We start from the raw sequence: 20,593 nt of genomic DNA, 5'->3' as shown, positions 1-20,593 counted from the left end.
TAGGGGTGTAAATGTAAAATCTAACTGGAATCCATAAGTGCACACAGACAGATTCCCAGGCTGTTCCTGTCGCCTCTGGTTTCTAAAGCTGTAGAGCACTTCTTGCAGTAACAGCGGTATTAATCCTGGTGTTCCAGCCAAACCCCAATATGGGTTATCGTATTTTTCCTACCTAAGAGTACGTCTACACTAGAAACGCAACAGTGGTACTGCGGCAGCTCTGTAGCATAGGCATTTACTACACTCCCTGCAGCACCTGGAGGGGTTGTTCCGTGCCTGTAGTAGATCAACCTCTCCGAGAGGCAGTAGCTATGTCAGTGGAAGAATTCTTCTGCTAACCTAGCAGTGTCTACAGGAGGGCATAGGTCGGCTTAATTGCATAGCAGGGGACATGATGTTTTTCACAGCCCTGAGCAATGTGGTTAAGCTGACGTAACTCTGTGTGTAGACCAGCCCTCAAACTTCACCGGCATTTTCAACTGGAAAGTTTTTTTTTTTTTCCATTTCCTGCTCTAAACACTTGCTGTGTTCTGTTAAACAGCTACCATGATCCACCCCAGAGAGGTGACCACAGCAGCCTGAAAAAGGGGTGGCCAAAGCTTTGACCTCCAGGGCCTTCCAGGTCTCATCCAATTGGCAATCATTTCTTCAGTTTGTATTTTTTAATTAAGGCCAGTATTGCCAAACTATACATTCACCAGTGCAGACAAAGGTGATTAAAAGTGTCGTCCTCTGAAAAGCAATTGTAAAAGTGGTAACATATTACCCAACAGGGCTGCTCCTTTTGTATATTCAGAGTTCTGTTTGCACATTCTTGTGGTGCTTTTTATTTTTACTAGATCTGCAGCACCAACATGCTAGGGAAGAGCAAGCTGGAGTCTTTTCCTTCTCAGGTGTCAGCAACAGAATGGTTTGCTAAGCTCCAGTTACACCTGTGCAAGCAGCTAATGGAGTGGCACAGATGTCAGTGAGAACATAACTCAGCCTGTAGAACTGTTAGTGGGGGGCCCATGGGATGGAAAGAGCCCAGCTTGACTCTCTATTATCAAGGAACTTTGCAGAACTGGTAGTTGCGGGGAGGATGCGGGGGCGGGAAACATCTTTACTGGCAAACTGAATACATTTGTTGAGTCACTGAGGGACCGTACCGTGGAATTCCCACCCCCACCCCACTTTTCAGATAATCACCATTTAAGTAGATGTTTGTTAAAACTCTTGAGAAAAACCTTTTGGACAAAAAATTCTGTGCACAGAGCCTTGCTAGAGCACTTCTCTGTTGTGCCATTAGAGGGCGCACTCCCCTCCATTAATAGCATGGTCTGTGGACATCTTTGTGGTGCCTGCCGCATATAGCTTCCTCCCTTCCCCTCCCCCCCACCCTCCAGTCCATCCAGAGTTAGTGTGCAACGTTGTTTGTTGATAATGGTGGCTCTGGAGCGTCTGGGATGCCCGTTCTGACAGCTTTCACAGTGTGAAAGGTAGACAGTTGCACACTGTGGGTGTTCACTGTGTTGCCGGCACCCAGTGCCGAGAGGCTGAACAACAGCTTGAGTGGTTCGTTACCCGGTGTGCTACACCCAATAATCACAAGGGGGTGGAGACGCAGAAAAGTTTATTTGAAGCTTCAAATAGGTACAGGGAGATTTGAATCTCAAATCCTGTACACAGAGCAGGAAGAAAAGGAGGACTTGTGGCACCTTAGAGACTAACCAATTTATTTGAGCATGAGCTTTCGTGAGCTCAAATAAATTGGTTAGTCTCTAAGGTGCCACAAGTCCTCCTTTTCTTTTTGCGAATACAGACTAACACGGCTGTTACTCTGAAACAGAGCAGGAAGTTACACAGGCTTTTATACATCCTTTTTCCCAGCATACTTATCCAATAGCAAGCTGCCCCAAGTATCCATATAGCCAGCCAATCCAGTTCCCAGCTAGTTCCCTGGTTCTCTGTATCATTTGTTAAACTATACATAAAGCTGCTTTATTCAGCATTGTTCGTCCATATCTGCCCTGTTTGGCCTTGCTTAGTTTCAGGCAGCCTGATTCTGCAGCATATTGTTGCAGATTCTCAGCATAACTGCTGCGAGTGCCTCCAGGCGGGGGGGGGCAAGGACACTTGGGCTTAGTACGCAGAGCTGCTGCGAGTGCCTCCTGGCAGGAGGGGGGGCCAAGGACACCTGGGCCTCGTGCGAGGGGGCTTCATCGACACTCGTGGTCTTCCATCCCCTCGAGTTACCGAGTGGCCATGCCCCAGGGTCCCCAACAACTGTGTCGCTTTTGGCTCTTCCAGTTGCATGTACTGCTTTGACTATGGAAACAGACATTATTACCAGCCGAAGAAAGATCATGAGAGAGCCTACATGATGAAGCTGGCAGAAAGGTAACCAGCACTCGCTGTCCTGTGGGAAGTCCCCGCCTGCAGCTGTCTCGAATTATTTATTTATTTTCCCTTCTAAAATGAATGGACCGTTGACTAGTGGCCCTGAAAATTGCACTTCTTTGGTACAGTGAAGGCAGTAGCAGTGCAAGGGTGTCTTCTTCCCCAGCCCCTTCTCGCTGACCTCAACTCTGCCCTGGAAAGGTAGGGAAATGTATGTAAGAGACGGGAAGTCATTGTCCTGCTCGGCGGGGCCTCAGCTGGAGTTCTGTGTCCCAGGTCTGGGTGCCGCCCTTTAGGAAGGACGTGGACAAGTTGGAGAGAGTTCAGAGGAGAGCAACAAAAATGATCAAAGGTTTAGAAAACCTGACTTGTGAGGAAAGGTTCAAAAACTGGGCATGGTTAGTCTTGAGACAAGACGGCTGAGGCAGGATCTGATCAGTTGTTCTCCAAGTCCCCTATTGGCAGAACAAGCAGTACTGGCCTTAATCTGCAACAAAGGAGATTTAGGTTCGATATTAGGATATCTTTCTAACTCTAAGGGCAGTTAAGCTCTGGAATAGGGTTCCTAGGGCATTTGTGGAATCCCTGTCATTGGAGGCTTTTAAGAACAGGTTGGACAAACACCTGTTGGGGAAGATCTAGGTGTACTTGGTCCTGCCACAGGGCGGGTGGGGGCTGGACTTGATGACTTCTCAAGGTCCCTTCCAGCCTGACATTTCTATGATTCTGAGAAAGATCACCGCTAGGATTCTGGGTGCAATAACCCTAATGATATCTAGCCCTATACAGCACATCTGTAACCAGCTTCTCTCTGAGGCAACCTAACATGAGGCCAGTGCATTTTCTGGGTGTCTTTTGTAATGGGGACTCCAACTTAGACCGCTGTATCACATTGGCGGGCCACTGAGCTCCCAGCAGATGGTAGCAACTCTGGGTCACTGGTTCGCTAGTTACCAGGAGATGGAAGTCTTCATAACCCATTACCCTGAGCTGGCCAGCCTCCAGAGCCTCCTATTGTTCCTGATGTAAAGGAACGAATCATTTTGAGCCAGCGAGGATGCATCTCTTTCTCAGTCAAATTGCTGAATGGCAGAGTCAGGCATCCTGCTCTGGCCGTTACTGTCACAGGACAATTATTGAACAGAATGTTTGAAGAAGGTAGGCTGGTGAAAGTATTGCACAATGCAGCGGAGAGATTTTTACCACCACCACAAATAACGATCTCTTATACCATTGCAGTAATACATGAAGGCTATCTATGAGCTGTTGCAAGATAACGTTCTTTTTCATAGATGAGCAGTTTTCAATGGTAAGGGCTAGTTAAGACTTGGATTTTCCCTATAAGCTATGGAATCGTTCATCCTCTCTGATGGTGCCTGTCGGTAGTACTCCAGATTGCCATGTGAGAGACTTATTTAGATCTGAGAGCTGACTTCTCCCTTCTTGGATGAGCAGGGCACTGTGCTGTGGACGAATTGTGCTCAGCCCAGGGGGAAGAACTTTTTGCATTGCTTGTGAACAACCTGTCCAGCCAGCTAATAAAGAGTAATATTGAAAGACTAAAATAATCTAGCTGCTTTTAGCTGAAAGGTCGGAGGCTGAGACAGGTTTTGTGTATGTGAAGGGGAGTGTGGCTAGAGGAGGGGACTGGGAATCAGGACTCCGTGTTCTCTTCCAGCTTCTGCCATTGACTTGCTTTGGGCCCTTGGGCAGCTTAATCAAATGCAGGATGGGGATGGGGGAAGGGGTTCTTCAAGCTCCTGACCACAGCTTTGACTCTTGGATACCTAAAGTTAGACACCTAAATAAGCAGCCTGACGACAGAGGGGCCAAGTACTCACAAGGCTCATTGGGTGATGAGTGCTCAGCATTGAAAATGAGGCCACTTATTTAAGTGCCTGAATATGGAGCTCAACACCTACGTTTGAAAACGTTGGCCCCTAGTGTGGGTAGGTGGGGCTCGGGGGTCATTTTACTCTTACAGTAGTTCTGTGTTGATGTAACACCCAGGGCAGAGCTAGCATGATTCATTCCCAAAGAGCCTGGTCTTTCCTGCCAGCGTGAGAACCTGTATTTCCTCTCCATTTGGCAGCTCTGAGAAGGTGATTCAGCAAAACCTGAGGGAATTCTTTGGCCTGCTGAGGATCTTGATGAACGTGGTCCTTGTTTTCCTTATTGAGCTGGTCCGCTTTCTCGGCAAATCAGTGTTCCAGGTGAGCAGGGCCCTTCCCAGAGCTCCACTGGCCTCCCTGCTCCTTGAAAGGCACCTCTGGCAGCACCCTAGGTGGATCAGATTGTGATGGTGGGGTTCCATCATCCTCACTGTTGCAGGGTACGACCATGACACTGATTTAACCTTACTTTCCTTTGTTAAACTAGAGGCCGAAATTGCTCTGAACATGCCTAACTAATTAAGTAATTTACTACATCCAAACAGTAACAAAACATTTACAAACATTTGAGCAAGATACTCACAAATGGGGTGCGTAGACCCGTATAGGTCAGCTCCAGCATGGTCAGGCAGGTATTTGCAATGAACCCTTTAAGAGTTTACTTTTCAGTACACTTTAACAAACAAGTGATGTCATTGCCAAGTATCAGCTCTTACCTAAGGCCAGATGAAAGATTTTCTTTTATATCCAATTATTTACTGCACCTGGTACCCAATCAACTGTGGTTTATGTCTATTACTTTAGCCCAAACCTTAAATAAGAGAACACTGGTATTTCCAATGGTCACTGTAAGTTTAATATACTAGCTCTTCTTTCTCATGACCTCATCCTTTTTTGGTCACATGCCTTTGGCCTATCCCAATTCAATTTAAAACCATAGTCTGCCCAGACATAATGTGGGACTGTATTGGTAGAGGTGGGCACAACTTCAGTCCTCTGAAGGAAACAGGATGTTCCCTAGAACTTTCCTAGGAGTTGATGCTACAGGGGGTGGCTTTAGGTTTGTGGGTGGATGAAGAGGAGAAATGGAAAACTCAAAAATGAAAGTCCTGACTCTGCTTTATCAACATGGCTTCTTTTAAGTACTTGCCAAACTCTAACCAAAACATGCTTTTCTGTGATGTTTGGGTATGCAGGAGAGGGTGGATTCTGTGTGAGTGAAGCATCGTGGCTGGGGAGAGGTTTTCCTTGAGCTGACCCTCTTGCAGTAGGTCTTCTATGCGGGGTGTATGTATCCCACTTTCTCCTTCTATAAGTGCTGGTTCCTTTGTAACCTAAGCCCTAGCCTAAATAGTGAAATCAACAACTCCCAGCGCAGGGGGCGGGGTAAATGGGGTCCAGAGATATGTTGGCCTTCAGGGAACACAACTTACTTTCCTATATAGAAAAGAGGATAACCCCTGAGGAGTCTGTGGCTTTTGAGGCCAGTGGCCTTTGCTGCATAGCCTCAGGAACGTTCTCAAAGTCTGAGGCGCGTCTGGAACTCCTCTTCCCTTTGAGAGAAGGGTGTGTTCTAGGAATTGGAGGGCTCAGGGACTTCCAACATTTGGCTAATTTTACCTGCATGATTGGTTTTGGGAACCAAAGAAATTGATTCATAAAAGAACTGTCCAGTCTAAGACAAGCAAACATGCCATGCTTGGAAGCTCTCCCTGCTTTCCAGAAAAGGAGTTAAAGGAAGACTAGTATCTTGATCCCCCATGTTGTCTAGACAGAGAAATGCAGATTATGAAGAATCTCACATTCAAAACACAAACATTAAGAAATTCTCAAACAAAACCCTGCTATAAATCCGTCACTTCCCCAAACACCGAAACGTGCCTCTGCTCAGGCAGCAAAGTGGCTCTGGAGGTTGGAGGCCCAGCTGTTTGGGAGACGAATGAGCCAAAGCTAGCTTAGGAAAAGGGATGGAAATTTGTCACAGTCAATGATGGAAAAATGTTTACAGCCCTAAGAATAAAACTCCCGATTCCCTTCCAGTACTTCAGTCAGATTCTACCCTGGGATGAGATGTGTCATATAGAGTTTCAAAAGGATTTGCTCCTTTGGATTAAGGGGTTGAAAACCAGGCTTGTAATGGGAAGCTAGTTTTCATCTTAACCCCTAGAGCAGTTACCAATGCTCTGTAATACCTGGGGAAGTTTCACCTTTGCTGTGACTTTGGATTTTTCTGTACTACACAGAGGCTATCGTTTTCTGTGGTGGAGACAAATGGAGATTTCTCAACTGTTCCTTCTACCCTCAATCTCTTGGCCTCTTCTGTCTGCTTTCCCCCTTCTCAGCATGGAGAACTTCCCTCCAGCCTGAGCTTGTATCTGGATACCATCAACCTCAATGGTTGGTCTGTTCACAGGGTCCTTGCTAGTGGACTGTCCTGCACGAATTATTCATAAACTCAGCAGTTCCATTACACCTGGCTGGATACAGTACATACTGCTGGTTAGTGAATATATTCAGCTATATAAATAACTCTGTAAACAACTAACCAAAATCCATCTTCTCCCTCCAGGTCTTGGTGGTGGGCCTGCTGACAACTGTAGGAGATCACGTTCTTAAGCCCTTCTTGGTTGGCGTGTTTAACAGCCTCCTGCAGCCCCTGCTGCTATTCCTATTGAATGTCCTTTGCAGCGTCCGGAACCTGACTTATCCTCTTATCGACATCCTGAAAGGCATTTGTTTGCAGCTGGCTGTGGTGCTTCAAGCCTTCAGATTAGTAGAAGTCAACATACAGTCAAAGACACCATTAGCTCAGAAGGTTTAGGCAGGAGACCAAAATCACTTTGACAGGCAGTGAGACAAGTTTCACTCTGGATGCCCCTGGACATCTTTCCAGGTGCACTGTCCCGCTGGCAGCTTGCCAGCAGGCTGAGCTAACACGCAGCAGAGTGGAGCAGAACGCAGCCCTCTTCATCATGACAATATGGATGTGGCCTCCAGACACTCCCTGTCTGAGCACTCAGTGCTTCATCTTCAGCCAAGCAAGACCATCATTGCATGTTGGACCTGGAGCAGGCCATGCAGTCTGCACTGGGTGTAGTCAAGCTGAGGATGACCATGTACTGACTACATTAGGCAAAGAACTGTGCTTGCACTCTGGGGACCGCTGCTCTAACCCCTCCCAAAGGGGTTTGTAATCACCCATTCAAAATCCTGAAGCATGGGAAGCTCTGTGGATTGACAGTGGCACAGGGACCCAGATGGCAGAGTGAGGTGGGCAGTAATGGCTGCTCTGGAATTGGCCTCCTAGGGGAGGGTCGAAACCCGTCCTCAGATTGCTCTGTCAGAGCCATGTGGAGACCAGGGCAGGTGACCACCCAAACAGGAAAAACAAAAGTGTAGCTGGATGGTTCTGTCTAAGGCACTGGACGCGAAGCACAGCCGAGCCTGTCTATAACTTGCTAGTGCCCAGTACGACCTCCCTGTAAAATAAAAACTCCACAACCTGGACACTGTGTCTCGAACAAGCTTTTATTCCTCCTCTCCCTGCTGTGAAGTCTCTGCCTTTCACTGGGAAGTGACATTGATACCACTGTTGAGACTGGATTGTCTCCTGCATGGCATCCCCTGACAGTCGGAGTCAAGCTGTAGGAGTCGGGCTTATTCAGGGAGCCACTAAATCTCGTCAGACCTGCTCTTGCCGGTGGTGAACCAGGGATGGCTTGCTGGCCAGAGACGCTGGCTGGAAGCAGGGATAGCCTCCTGCTCCTGGTTGAAGCTCTGTTACTTCCTTGCTCTGTTTGCAGGAGTGGGAGAGCGTAGCTCTGAGGAGAGGAGCTGTCAGCCCTTTCCCAGCCCTCTGCGGCCAGTGAGCCGCCTTGTAGTTTCTGTAGCGAGCTGTGGGGTGCTAACTAACGCATTCATTGCTCCTGTCATGGGTGCCCTGGCTTGGGACTCTGGCACCACTCTCTGAGAGGTCCCACAGGACCCTGGGCCAGTGTGACACCCCTCAGGGTGCGCTCTCACCAGGGCAAGCCCTCTTAGCTACAGCGCCTCCCGGGTCTGATCTCGGAGCGTTCAGCCCCCTGTCCATGCTCCTCACAGTGAGTCCACCTGGCTGGGACACCTGGGGCAGCCTCATGCCCCCATGTACCCCAGCTCCACAGTCGGAGGTGGCTCAGCCAGCGTGTGACACAGGAGGGTTTATTAATCAGTTGGAACATAGCGTAGAACAGAGTTTTGTTTGCACAGAAACAGGAACCTGCAGCAAAGTCCATCCTGGGGGCGGCGAGAGCCCTGGGCTCTCCCACTGAGTCCCAACCCAGAGCCTGACCAGCTTGCAGCAGCCCACCTTCAGTCGTGCCCCATTGCCCCTCCTCCTTCCTTCGTCTCTTTCCCAGGCAAACAGGTCACCTGGGCTCCACCTCTCTCTCTCTCTCTCTCTGTTCTCAAACACCTCCGGCTGGCTCCTGCAGAGGATGGGCCGAGCAATCAGTTGCAGGACAGAGCGCTGGCCACTGTCTGTGCACCAGTAGCTATATGGCACTCACAGCTGCCCGCTAGGGCCTCTGCAAGATCACACAGCTTTGCCCCCCCCACCTAGATACTTGTGCACCATATGGGGGAAACTGAGGCACACACCATATTCATGCAAAACGTTAAGAAAGTTCCCACTTTGTCACAACTCCTGTATCTGTTGTAGGGGTAGATGTCCATCCCGGGGGCTGTCGCTTTGGATTGTGCAGCAATGCTGATACCCTGTGGGGGGAACGCACAAATTCCAGGATATTCTTTTCTTTTTACTTGTAGGGAGCTATTTGTGGGGGTGAAATGGCAGGAGAGCTGGTTTCCTCATTCTCTTTCCACCAGCTAGGAACTGCACTACCAGAGGTTGTGTTATAGCCCTGCAAATGGCTCCTTGACCCTAAAAAAGCTTATGGGAAAATATAACCACCCGGACAGCTACACGCCCTTACCCAACCCCTGACTGAGCTGGAGCCCGGAAGAGCCACGACTAACGTACTCCAAGATGCAAAGGGATTCAGTCAGCATCAAACTTCCGCAATCACCGTCTTCTCTGGCATTCTCCACCTGCGGCCCGCGGGCCACTTGTGGCCCAATCAGCAGAGCGCTGCAGCCCATGTGGCCTCCGCAGGGCCGTAGCGGTAGTATTGGATGCGGCCCACTGTGGTAAATAGGTTGAGAGCCACAGCTCTGTAGCGACTCCTGCGGAGAGCGGGGGCTGCGCAGGGGCTGAGTTGCTAAGGCAGCTGCGTTACTCCCTGGGACTAGCTAGAAGGGAGGTGCCCTGCAGTCTTGAACCTCACCTCTGCCATGTGTCTCTCTCAGCTGGGGTCAGGCAATTCAAGATGGCAGCATCCTGAGGAGAAGGGGAGCTAAAGGAAGACTCCACACCTGTCCTGCCCGGGAGAAAGGCAAATTGCATGGAAAACCAGCGAGACGGGAACCGCAGAACGAGCACGGGAGCCCACAAAAACCCCCATGACAAGAACTGCCAGGTGAACTCGATACTTGAATCTTACCTCATGAAGTGCTGAATGAGAGCACGGGTGTCATGGCCCCACAGGATGTTACGCCCTGGCTTTAAAACAGCCCCTTGGAGGAACTGCTTCACTGTGACAGACACCCCAGGGCTCCCACTCTTTCTTAAGGGGAGGCCACCCGGCCTGAGCAGCCCCAAGGCTGAGCCCCTGGGCTCCAGCCTGTGCTGTGAGACTTGTCCGCTCTCCAGGGGCCAGTGCACCTCTGCAAGTATTTGCAGTGACACCAGGCAGCCCTTTCCAAATAAAGTAGGGTTTATTAGTCAACTGCAACATAGCCCTGGGAAGTCCTTAGGTCAGCACAGAGAACCAAAGGTTAAGACGTTGTCCAAACTGGCCAAGGCAGGGATCCCTTCAGCCATGTTCCTGAAGAAAACATCTTGGTTTCCTCACTCTGTCCCTGTCCTTGTCTGTCTCCCAGTCCCACATGAGCTGGTGTCTCCAAGGGCCAGCTTTTATCCCAGCCTCCAGTCACCTCTCGGTCCATTGTCCTGCAGACCCAGGCTGGGTTCACACCTTCTGCCTGTCGGACTTTCCCCTCGTTAGGTGTTACTTGTTCAGTCCTGGGGTTCCCATTGTCTTTCCGGACTCTCAGTTGAAATGGGTGAATTGCAGCCATTCATCCCACCCAGACAGTTACCTTACGTGACACATGTTAGGGGGCTTATTTTTTCACCCGCTTACTTCCCTGGTCCTTCTCGCATGAACAGAGAGCAACAATACCCGAAGTCCAAAGGTGCAAACAATTCAATGTTTATTGGGGTGAACTTCCAGCCAGCATGATTCCAGTTTCCTTCCTCGGTGTCCCCCTTCCCAGCTCTGAGACCACAGAGCCTTACGCCTGTGTCCCTGTTCCCATCCCCCCCCTTAGCAAAACATGATTCCAATTCCTCACCCCCCATTGCCTATTCCCATGCTCACCCTTACTTCCTGATTGACTGCAGACTATATAGTAAAACTTGAGTTCTGCTTAGCTAAACCTTAACCTGTCATTTTACTGAAATTTAACTAACCAATTTTAACTGTAAGAATGTGACCGGTCACTTCCCAGCTTATGGCTGCCTCTGCTGCTTAGCCAAAGGCCTTAGCCTAAGCACAGGGCCTCAGACTGTGACAGTGAGAGAAGGCCCTTACACCAGCAGACAGTGATTTTGATTCTCTGTTTTATACCTCTAGAACTAGCCAAGTGATAAGAATACACCTGAATTCTTAGAGTCTAGGCCTTTGCAGACAGGCCTGAATATCTATATCCTAACAACACATGCACCTGGTGTCTCTGCCCCAGGAGCAGCTTTTTAAGAGTTCTGCACCCATGGAGTAGCTCTCCCCAGCCCAGAGTCACTGCCAACAATATTACAGAAAGTTCCCCTGGCGGCCCTGCGGGTCCCAGCAATCCGCTCTCGAGTCTCCATCTTAAACCCAGGGCTGAGAGCGGCCCCCTCGCGCTGCAATTCAAAGCTGCCTGGTATTAAGGAAGGACCTCAGCTGCACTGCAGTGACCCCAGAGAAATAAAAGACTGAGGCAGTGGACTCCTCTAGCGCGAGGGTTGGTGATCTCACTTAGCCCGGTTTCAGATCCAGGCTGCGCGTTTCAAACTCACGGCTGGAAAGAAAGCAGGGGTGGGAATAACTATCCACTGTTCTGTCCCTAACACAAAGCACAGGCACCTCACGTAGCTAGAAAGCGTGTTTTATACGTGATAGACCAGGGGGGCTGGGATTCAAATGACAAAGCACAAAGCCCAGTGAATGCAAATATGGTTTGCAAAACCCCCGACTGGTCAGAGCTCCAAACCCTAGCAGGAGCCCCCCTCGTCTGGTTGATTTCAGGCTAGCCCCACCCTCCCCCTCAGTGGAGCAGTCATTGGGCCAGAGAGAGACTGGGAGTGATTCGAGTCGTCTGGTTGGGGGATCTACCTGGGAGGTGGGAGACCCAGGGCCCATCCCCCTGCTCTAATCATGATTTAACCACAGTGGAGAGCCAGAGCACGCTAACCACTGAGCTAGAAGATACAAGGGGGTTGGCGGTGGGACCATGGCCTCCTCCAGCAGCTGGATTCTGAATGGGCTCTGATCTGCGGGAGGCCTCCGAGCGCTGCTACAGACCAGGTCCCGCCTGCGACGTAGGCGGCCGAATGTCCATCTTCCCCCAGTTTATCCATCAGTCCGGAGCCGAGGTGTGAACTGAGGGGCCCTTTCCCCCTGAAAACTAGGTACCCAGTGAGTCCGGAGACACTGGGTTCGGTGGGAGTTTCACGAAGCCAAAACTGGGCCTTAGGCGCCTATGGCCAGGGTGAAGACACCAAAGTATCTTTGTGGTTCTGGGCTCAAACCACGCACTCACAGGGGAAAAGGCCATGCAGTCGGGGGTGGGGACCTGCCAGTTGGCTCACCCAGAACCTCACAAGAACAATAACTCCTCCCTCACTTGGCGAAGGCTTGAGCCCAGAGTCCAGGAGACCAATGTGTCCAACACCCAGAGACAGGATTCGTCTGACCAGAGACCAGGCTTGGGGCTGCAGCAGGCCCTAGGCCAGCCCCCATGGGGGTGACGGGGAGCACCACCCAGCCCCCTCTACCCCCAGCTCTGCTCCAGCCCTGCCCCCAGCCTTGGCCCCCGATTACAGTCCAGCTGCAGCTCTCCACCCGGCCTGGCTGATCAGCATCCCACCACTGACAGCAAAGAACTGAAAGAGAGAGAGAAGGCAGATCAGGGCCTCGATCCCGTGTAAACCAGATCCCATTAACCCCAGAAACCACGGCTCCGGTGTCTTTGCCTTGCCATTGCCCCTTAGCTGTGATCCCTCCAGTGTCTGTCAGCTAGCACAGTGTGTGCCCTGCGCCCTGAGAACACAGTCGGCTGGTGGACAGCCCCTGGGCCGATACAGCTCCTTGCGCAGCTCTCCGGAGGACAGCGCAGCAAGGGAATAGGATCTCTCTCAGGGCATCTCCCCAGCCCCAGAGCCACCCAAACCCTCCCTCTTACCTGCCGTTCCCTTTGGGTTCACATAGCAATACCCCATGTGAAGTGACCCTCCAGAGCTGCCTCCTCTAAACCATCGGTCTTGGCATTGCACACCAGACAGTCGAGTGTCATTAGTCAGAGTCAGCATCAAGGACTTGGCCGGTCAGTGGGCTGGGCTGGCTCCTCATGTTCCCAGCTCTACTCCAGGCACCTGTTTGTCCATTCACGCTCCAATTTCGGGTCAGACGGGTTCGCTCTGCAAAGCAAACACTGTGCAAAGGTGGCTGGGTACCTACATGGATTGTCGCCCGCAGGAGCCTGGACTTCCTGGAAGAAAAGAAGAAGAAGAATTAAAAGCCATCCCCCTGCCCCAGGGCAGTAACACCCTCAGCTGCCTCCTGCTGCATTGCATGTTTCCATGGCCGGCATGAGTTTACTCTCCGGTTAACCAGATGTACTCGATTCCAGAGTCCATGCTGCAGCCTGCCCCAGTGTAAAAAGCAAGCCACCCCCCACCCACGAGTCTCAATTCAGGGGGGTTTCCTGCACACTCCTGGCTTCTGTTCTGCTGAACTCGTTGAGGGAAAGGCAACATCCTGCCCTGATTTAGCAGGTGGAGGTTCTTCGTTGATCTAAAGCAGTGCTGGTCATTTCCCTGCCCGCATCCCTGCTCATCCCCCCAGCATCAGGCCAGGCATCTATTATAACCTGTCTCCCCGCAGAGTCCCACCAAAGATCTGTATAAACCAGACGGACAAGGTGAGCGGGACACATTATTTGCTGGAAATATGCTCTGATGCATTTGGCCCTTTCTGTTCACAAATTGTTCATGACCCAATACCGACTTCTGTGCACACATTAGTTAGTCATACACTGAGCTTATGCACACAAATGGCAAGCGATGGCTTGTTTGCCAGCAGGTAGTGGCCACTGTTCGCTCTTTGTGGTCTGTGACTGGTCACCTAAATCACATGGTGTGGCTAGTGCTCCCTGAACAGATGTCTGCAACATTTTAAACATGAGACTAACGAATGAAAACCAGCAGATAATGGGAGACAAAAAAAACTTTCCAGTACGAGTTTCCAGATGACTAATCATTCAAGCTAAAACCTGTGAAACTTGCAGGTTTCATGAACAAACCCTGTGGTGTTCTGAACACTTGTGAATAACAAATACCTTTGGTTTTGCTCAAGTGCCTAAATGTTGTAGTATTAAAGTGCATCTCTGTGTGGCACGACGAATAGTCCCAAAGCAAACTTGCAATTTGTATTAACAAAATATTTGCAAATTGCTCTGTGGTGTTTGGATGCAGGGGAGGGGGTCATGCCTTTAAGGGCTGAGCTTCCCAAGCAGAGAGTCTGGGCAGGGTGCTGGGAAACGCTTGTTGTCATGCACCAGAGGCTGCCTGTTGGAGCCCAATGCAGAATAAAGCAGATCTTGAAACACAGCGGGACCACTGAACTCACACACTGATTGTTTGGCCAGAGGGATCACTTCACCAACTGATGCAATGCAGTCACTTCTGGGGTGGAACGTGGAAGCTGTTTAACATTGCACAGCAACAGTTTAAAGCAGGCTGTGAATAGGAACCCTGTATCCAACTGAGACTTTTGGAGGTAGCCTGCAATTCCTGGAGCAGGGCTTTCTGATGGGGAAGGGGAGGAAACAACACGGCTAACCCCTCCACTCTGATGAAAACTGCCGGGGGATCTCTCAGGGCCTTGAGCAGTCACAGCTCTGGTTTGGGGTTCCCTCTGAAAGCCATCAGCAGTGATTTCTCAAATCCAATCCACTCTCTTATCTCAAAAAGAAAAGGAGGACTTGTGGCACCTTAGAGACTAACCCATTTATTTGAGCCTGAGCTTTCGTGAGCTACAGCTCACTTCATCGGATGCTCACGAAAGCTCAGGCTCAAATAAATGGGTTAGTCTCTAAGGTGCCACAAGTCCTCCTTTTCTTTTTGCGGACACAGACTAACACGGCTGCTACTCTGAAACCTCTCTTATCTCAGCATCCCTGTCCTACTGACAGGTCGCACCAACGTGGCTAGTGGGACACAGCGACCTCTGCTGTAGGAGAGGAAGCGCCGCGTCAGTCAAAGAAGCTTCCATGAGATGCACTGTGGGCCAGCACTAGTGGGAAGCCAGAGGATGCTGTGATGGCTGCCCCAGCTGCATTCCTGGCTTGGGAATATTTGTGATAAATCCAGTCGACTTCAGCCCAAGTCTCCAGACCCTCCTAAGTGACTTATGCTTCTCCATGTAACATTCCTGCTACAGAAAGCAGATTCCTGCCTTTCAGCAAGCGGGCCTTTCCTCTTTGACCCGAATCCAGCTCTCACCCGCTGCTTGTACGCTCCAGCGGCGTTCATCGTCAGGTGCTTGACTGTACCCTGGGGCCTAGCTGAGGTTAGCACCGAGCACCACCTTGGAGTGGAAGAGTATAACACAGTTTAGCCTCCGATTACATCTGCATTCCTTGTCAGTTCTGCATTCCTACCACATACAGTATTTACACTGTCGCGCTCTCTTTCAAGTTCAGGTCGGCTCAGGCTGTCAAGTGTCTCTGAATCGTGCTGGTTTTCGAATTTCACGACCTGAATGCGTAACAACTTGGGCCTCTGGCCGTCTGCTAGTTGCAATGACGGTTTGGAATCCTTGAATCTTCGTCATCTCGTTCTGCACCTACAGTCTGTAGCATTTGACCTGTTGATTCTTCTTTCTGCATAACAAACTGCAGATGTCGACAGTTTCTATTTCACTCTTCACTGGCAGTCTCAGTCACATGATCTGGGCCCTGAATTCTTTGTATTTCTCGACAGCTGCAGTTGTCCCTCCCTCTTCTCCATCCAGTTTGGCACAAACCCGGTCACCGGGTTTGAGACCCAGCAGTTCTCGGCGTGATGTCTGTTGTTAAAGTGTTCAGAAACCCTTTTATCCACTTTGGCTGCTCTCTGCGTGGCTGGAGATAGGATCTTACTGGAACAGTCGTTCTGGTTTGTCTTCCCATCAGTGTTACCCGCACAAAATTCTCTGTTACACACACGCTCAGGGGCCACGAGTTCTATGGGCCCGTGGTGCCCGTGCTCCACCAATATGAGAGCACAGGGGCCTGGCTCCACCAAAGTTCGGGGCCAGGTCTCTTCCCCAGCCCCACCTGCCACCCCCGGGCAATTTAAAAGGGCCCGGGGCCCCCACTGCCACCACGAGCAGCACAACAGGGCTAAGGCAGCTTCCTGCCTGCCTGCTCCGCTTCCAGAAGCGGCCAGCACGTCTCTGCATGTGTGTGGGTGAGTCTCCACACACTGCCCCCACCCCGAGTGCCAACTCTGCCAACTGCAGCAATGGGAGCTGTGGGGGTGGGGCCTGCGGGCAGCGGCACGTGGAGACCCTTTGATACTAAACTGGAGTTTGATACTAAACTGGGAGGAGTGGTAGATACGCTGGAGGGGAGGGATAGGATACAGAAGGACCTAGACAAATTGGAGGATTGGGCCAAAAGAAATCTGATGAGGTTCAATAAGGATAAGTGCAGGGTCCTGCACTTAGGACGGAAGAACCCAATGCACAGCTACAGACTAGGGACCGAATGGCTAGGCAGCAGTTCTGCGGAAAAGGACCTAGGGGTGACAGTGGACGAGAAGCTGGATATGAGTCAGCAGTGTGCCCTTGTTGCCAAGAAGGCCAATGGCATTTTGGGATGTATAAGTAGGGGCATAGCGAGCAGATCGAGGGACGTGATCGTTCCCCTCTATTCGACATTGGTGAGGCCTCATCTGGAGTACTGTGTCCAGTTTTGGGCCCCACACTACAAGAAGGATGTGGATAAATTGGAGAGAGTCCAGCGAAGGGCAACAAAAATGATTAGGGGTCTGGAACACATGACTTATGAGGAGAGGCTGAGGGAGCTGGGATTGTTTAGCCTGCAGAAGAGAAGAATGAGGGGGGATTTGATAGCTGCTTTCAACTACCTGAAAGGGGGTTCCAAAGAGGATGGCTCTAGACTGTTCTCAATGGTAGCAGATGACAGAACGAGGAGTAATGGTCTCAAGTTGCAGTGGGGGAGGTTTAGATTGGATATTAGGAAAAACTTTTTCACTAAGAGGGTGGTGAAACACTGGAATGCGTTACCTAGGGAGGTGGTAGAATCTCCTTCCTTAGAGGTTTTTAAGGTCAGGCTTGACAAAGCCCTGGCTGGGATGATTTAACTGGGAATTGGTCCTGCTTTGAGCAGGGGGTTGGACTAGATGACCTTCTGGGGTCCCTTCCAACCCTGATATTCTATGATTCTATGATTCTATGACCCCTCCGGGCCCCCGCCTAGGAGCTGCTGCCAGAGGGGGGTGCTGGTCACTTTTGGGAACCGCCCGAGGTAAGTGCAGCACCCCTCACTCTCTCCCACACCCCAACACCCTGCCCCAGCCCAGACCCCACACCCAAACTCCCTCCCAGAGCCTGCCCCCTGCACCCCATCCCACACCCCAACCCCCTGCCCAGACCCCACACCCAAACTCCCTCCCAGAGCCTTCCCCCCACACCCCCTATTGCACCCCTGCCCCAGCCCAGACCCCACACCCAAACTCCCTCCCAGAGCCTGCCCCCCACACCCTCTATTGCACCCCTGCCCCAGCCCAGACCCTGCACCCAAACTCCCTCCCAGAGCCTGGCCCCCACACCACCAACTGCACCCCAACCCCCTGCCCCAGCCCAGAGCCCACACCCCACACCTAAATGCCTTCCCAGAGTCCCCCCTGCCCCTCCCCGCACTCCAACCCCCTGCTCCAGCCCAGACCCCGAACCCAAACTCCCTCCCAGAGCCTTAGGCCGGTGGTGCGGGGGGGGGAGGGGAAGAGAGGGACCTGCACAGGACTTGGACCCATTCTGGGCACCACCAACAATTATACAAACCAGTCGCCCCTGCACACTCTAGGGAACCCACCTTTACCCTCCCATGGGCTCAAGGCATAACCCTGTAAATTTAAGCACCCCACCCTTTCCCAGTTCATAGGGCTCAGGGTGTACTCTTTTGCGGGTTTACAGGGTCTTTTACCCGTGAAAGAGCCTTACACAGGAATATCCTTAACCTCTGTTTATTAACAGTCACCACATCAGAATGCACACACGAAGCACACAACACTCACCACTCCCAATAAGGCCGATGAACTTTTCTTGGTGGCCAGTCAGGATCAGGTCATCTGAGGACTCCAGTTTCTGCACGGTGTGATTGGCAGGGTGCTGAGGCCTGGCAGCTCTGATCTTGGAGCTGTGTCCTGGAGTTGGTGCCAAAGAACTTCCTTTTGGACCCCAGTTTATATAGTGAATCTGGAGTCCTGCTTAGCTGTATATTAACCAATCATTTTACTAAAATATTACTCAACAATTCTCTAACCAATCCTACTGTATTGTAAAACAATCCCTTAACCCAGGGGTCGGCAACCTTTCAGAAGCGGTGAGCCGAGTCTTCATTGATTTGCTCTAATTGAAGGTTTTGCGTGCCAGGAATACATTTTACCGTTTTTAGAAGGTCTCTCGCTATAAGTCTGTATATTATATAACAAAACTATTGTCGTATGTAAAGTAAACAAGGTTTTCAAAATGTTTAAGAAGCTTTATTTAAAATTAAATTAAAATGCTGATCTTATGCCGCTGGCCCGCTCAGCCCATTCCCAGTCTGGGGTTCCGATCACCTAGGCCGGCAACAGGCTGAGCGGGGCCTGCGGCCAGGACCCCGGCTGGCGAGGCGCTGGCAGCCAGAACCCCAGACCAGCAGCAGGCTGAGCGGGGCCGGCGGCCAGGACCCCGGACCGGCAGCGGGCTGAGCGGGGCCGGCGGCCGGGACCCCGGACCAGCAGCGGGCTGAGCGGGGCCGGCGGCCGGGACCCCGGACCGGCAGCGGGCTGAGCGGGGCCGGCGGCCGGGACCCCGGACCGGCTGCGGGCTGAGCGGGGCCGGCGGCCGGGACCCCGGACCGGCAGCGGGCTGAGCGGGGCCGGCGGCCGGGACCCCGGACCGGCTGCGGGCTGAGCGGGGCCGGCGGCCGGGACCCCGGACCGGCAGCAGGCTGAGCGGGGCCGGCGGCCGGGACCCCGGACCGGCAGCGGGCTGAGCGGGGCCGGCGGCCGGGACCCCGGACCGGCAGCGGGCTGAGCGGGGCCGGCGGCCGGGACCCCGGACCGGCAGCGGGCTGAGCGGGGCCGGCGGCCGGGACCCCGGACCGGCAGCGGGCTGAGCGGGGCTGGTGGCTGGGACCCTGGACCGGCAGTGGGCTGAGCGGCTCAGCCTGCTGCCACTCAGCCCACTGCCGGTCTGGGGTTCCGTCCACCGGCTCCTGCCAGCTAGGGTCCTGGCTGTCAGCCCCGCTCAGCCCGCTGCTGGTCTGGGATCCCGGCCCTCTCTCTCTGCACTGAGCTGAGGTTGGGGGTGCACTGAGCACAGGGCAGGGGGTGAAGGAACAAGCTGGGTGTTGGGGTGCAGGGTCTGGCCAGGAGCTAGAAAGGGGGGGCAGGCTCAGGGTTGGGGCAGGAGGTTTGGGTGTGGAGTGCTTACCTGGGCAGCTCCCATTTGGCACGAGGGGTACAGGACCTCCCGTTTGGTGCTCAGGGTGGGGGCGGGAATGTGGGGGGTGCAGGGGTCAGGGCAGAGGCTGGGAATGTGTGGGGGGTTCAGGGGTCAGAGCAGGGGGCTGGGTGTGTGTGAGAAGGGTGCAGGAGTCAGGGCATGGAGTGTGGGGGGCTGGGTATGTGGGGGGTGCTGCAGTAAGGGCTGGGGTCGTGGGGGGCCTGGGTATGTGGGGGGGTGCTGCAGTCAGGGCTGGAGTCGTGGGGGGTGCGGGGGTCAGGGCAGAGGTCTGGGGTGTGGGGGGGTGCAGGGGTCAGGGCAGAGGGCTGGGAGTGTGGGGGGTGCAGGGGTCAGGATAGGGGGCTGGGGTGTGGGGGGGAGGTGTAGGGGTCAGGGCAGAGGGCTGGGGGTGTGGGCTGGGGTCATGGGGGTGCTCCCAGCCCCTTGCCCTGAGCGGCTTACGGCAGGGGGCTGGAGGAGATAAGCCCTGATTCCACCCTCCCTTCCCCAAGGCCCCATCCCCACCTCTTCTCCGCCTCCTCCCCGGGGCAGCGAGCGTGCTGCGGCTCCGCTTCTTCCCCTCCCTCACAAGGGCCATCAGCTGATGGGCGGCAAGGAGGGAGAGGAGGAGGGGCAGGGCCCCAGCACACTGGGGGAAGAGGCGGGGGAGCAGGGACCTTGCCTGCCCTGCAGCAGCAGCCGGCAGGACCCAGCTTCTTCACTCTGCCCCCGCGGGGTGGGGGTGGGGCGGAGAAGAGCGGGCCAGGGCGGGCAGGATTTTTAATGGCACTCTGCTGCCTAATGGGATCCCGGCCTGGGTTCGGCAGCAGGCTGAGTGGGGCCAGTGGCTAGGACCCAGCAGGCAGCAGCGTGCCATTAAAAATCGGCTCGGGTGCCATCTTCGGCACGTGTGCCATAGGTTGCCGACCCCTGCCTTAACCAATCAGTCACCACCACCATAGTTGATTTACACCCAACAAAATTAGTTATGCAACTGACAGAAACAATCAAAGAACCAGACCGAGACCATACAGATAAACAACAGAGAAGTGGGGACCATAAAGACAAAACAATAAAGAAGTGAGGGATTTCACAGCCACAACTATTGATAAGTGATTTCTTGCCAGACAGACTGCTGTCAAACTAAGTTTTCTTTAAACATCTTAAGATCTGTTTCCAGGTAATAATGTCCCCTGAATTCAGATAAATCTGCAGCTAGTTTCTTCCAAGGTCTCTTTTCAC

General features: G+C 52.6%; 1 long non-coding RNA gene across 1 annotated transcript; it reads right to left on the bottom strand.

The window, feature by feature from the left end:
• Positions 1 to 10,088: 10,088 nt before the first annotated feature.
• On the bottom strand, positions 10,089 to 18,128 carry LOC140907046 (uncharacterized). Its single transcript, XR_012157343.1, has 3 exons — positions 17,935 to 18,128; positions 12,816 to 13,121; positions 10,089 to 12,516 (listed from the first exon to the last, which is right to left on the bottom strand). It is a non-coding gene; the product is annotated as an uncharacterized lncRNA (long non-coding RNA).
• Positions 18,129 to 20,593: the final 2,465 nt, after the last annotated feature.

This window comes from Lepidochelys kempii, chromosome 1, assembly GCF_965140265.1.
Source record: "Lepidochelys kempii isolate rLepKem1 chromosome 1, rLepKem1.hap2, whole genome shotgun sequence".
Classification (NCBI taxonomy): Eukaryota; Metazoa; Chordata; order Testudines; family Cheloniidae; genus Lepidochelys; species Lepidochelys kempii.
Note: the sequence above shows the minus strand (reverse complement) of the source record. Positions and strands in the feature narration are given on the sequence as shown.